Below are 2,500 nucleotides of genomic sequence, written 5' to 3'. Positions count from 1 at the left end.
CAAACTCAGACTACTGGTGTTATTAACAAGCAATACTTCCACTCAGAATTGTAATTTGATTTATTTATTCAGGGAAAATAGCACAATAAGGAAAAGTTATGCATGTGTCCCTGCATTGATATAGTTTAATAGTGTTTTAACTACTGATGAGAACAGCCTGTTAGACACTCTGTTTGGTAATAGAGGGACATTTATACAGGCACGCACAGTAATGGGATAATAAATGCAATAACAGAGTAAAATTATTCAGTTTGACTTCAGAAAGAACCCAGAATAAAGCTGCATTCTTTGGTCAGTGTGTGGGCGTATGTGTGCATATGTTTGTGTGTGTGTGTGTGTGTGTGTGTGTGTGTGTGTGTGTGTGTTATATTTTGCATCTCTTTGACTACAAGGATACGTTGACAATTCCGTATAACTTTCATAAAGAGGTATCAGATTTGCTTGAATCGAATTCAATTCCTAAGCATTTCATTACAAATCACGGCAGGCTCTGGAAGACACACTGCGCCTCCCAAGGCCGCAGGGCATTCTGGCCCGTGACGGCCTGCTTTGGGAATAAAGCCGTCTTGTGTCGGATGCTGCGGTGCTGCAGCTGCACAAAAGTTTAGACGGGGACTGAGTGGCTCGTTTTTAAATGAGTCTGCACCAGTCGGACCAGCAAAGACCAGCCAGACACGACACACCGCCTTTCAGCTCAGCACTGCAGCATAATGGCTCACTCATAAAGGAGAGAGAGAGAGAGAGAGAGAGAGAGAGAGAGAGAGAGAGAGAGAGAGAGAGAGAGAGAGAGAGAAGAGAGAGAGAGAGAGAGAGAGAGAGAGAGAGAGAGAGAGACGGGACGGGACGGGACACCAAATGCATATTTCTGTATTCTGAGAAGGATCAAGCTACAGGAGTGAGTGGTAAATGAAAAGGCAGACAAACCAGCATTGCATGCACACACACACACACACACACACACACACACTTACACACACACACACACACGCACACACACTTACACACACACACACACGCATGCACACATACGCACGCACACACACACACACACACACACACACACACACACACACACTCACTTACACACACACACATAATACTCATATAATACTCATTATATGGCAATATGGGCAAAATAGCATCAATGCCTTTTATAGATAATCTCCTTTTATCCTTCCATAAGGAAGGATGGCACTGAAACACCTGTGTCCTGAGACACCTGTGTCCTAGCATACTTGTGTCCTGAGACACCTGTGTCCTGGCATACCTGTGTCCTGGCATACCTGTGTCCTGGCATACCTGTGTCCTGAGACACCTGTGTCCTGGCATACCTGTGTCCTGAGACACCTGTGTCCTGGCATACCTGTGTCCTGAGATACCTGTGTCCTGAGACACCTGTGTCCTGGCATACCTGTATCCTGGCATACCTGTGTCCTGGCATACCTGTATCCTGGCGTACCTGTGTCCTGGCATACCTGTGTCCTGGCATACCTGTGTCCTGGCATACCTGTGTCCTGAGATACCTGTGTCCTGAGATACCTGTGTCCTGGCATACCTGTATCCTGGCATACCTGTATCCTGGCATACCTGTGTCCTGGCATACCTGTGTCCTGAGATACCTGTGTCCTGAGATACCTGTGTCCTGGCATACCTGTATCCTGGCATACCTGTGTCCTGGCATACCTGTGTCCTGAGATACCTGTGTCCTGAGATACCTGTGTCCTGGTATTTGGTGCAATGCCCCTCTGTAGTCATTTCACTACACATCCTCAAGGTCGTTCCCCCCTTCTCTACTGGACACAGCTAAATGTATCTCTCTCAGTCTAATTCCCCCATCCACTGTAAGTCCTCCTGCCTCCTTATTATGTAATTTGACTTTTTATATTCTCTTGTGCTCGATTCTGACAAATACACGGATTATCTGAATATGGGATTTTGAAAATATATGGCTACGGCAGGCTTTCATGTCTTTTGCCTTTTAATCCACTGAATATTTAATATGGGTCTCAAGGACGAGGCGAATTGCAGAGGTCAAGTATTCCGTTCAGAACGAGAGAAAGAAAGGGAGAAACGAGAGAGAGAGAAAACTCAATCATTTTCGCTTCGGTTTGAATTTAAACCAGGATTAACTCCTGAAAATCGCAGAAATCGCATCACGGCCTCGCGGCCAACCTGAAGGGAATATTTGTGCAGCGGAGGACGGTGCTGGAAGTGGGATGGGTTGAGGGCGTCGAGCTCATGGAGCGGTGCTCCTACCTGGATGAGCCGCTCCATTCTGTCGGTCCCGTACACTCAGCACATTATTCCTCCAGTCTCCTTGACTGACAAAGAGACCTGCCAGAGGAAAAAAAAGAGAGAGAGAGATAGAGAGAGAGAGGGAGAGAGAGGGGGGGGTTATATGGGAGACTCCACTTCTTTTTGAAGCGTTAAGTTGGAGTCTTCATCAGTAGGGGTGGACTGTACACAAGGTTTCCTGAGAAGCAGGAGGCTTTGGACAGAG

This window comes from Electrophorus electricus, chromosome 22 (assembly GCF_041902795.1).
Source record: "Electrophorus electricus isolate QZ-2024a chromosome 22, ASM4190279v1, whole genome shotgun sequence".
In the NCBI taxonomy this organism is placed as follows: Eukaryota; Metazoa; Chordata; class Actinopteri; order Gymnotiformes; family Gymnotidae; genus Electrophorus; species Electrophorus electricus.
This window is presented reverse-complemented; position numbering follows the sequence as displayed.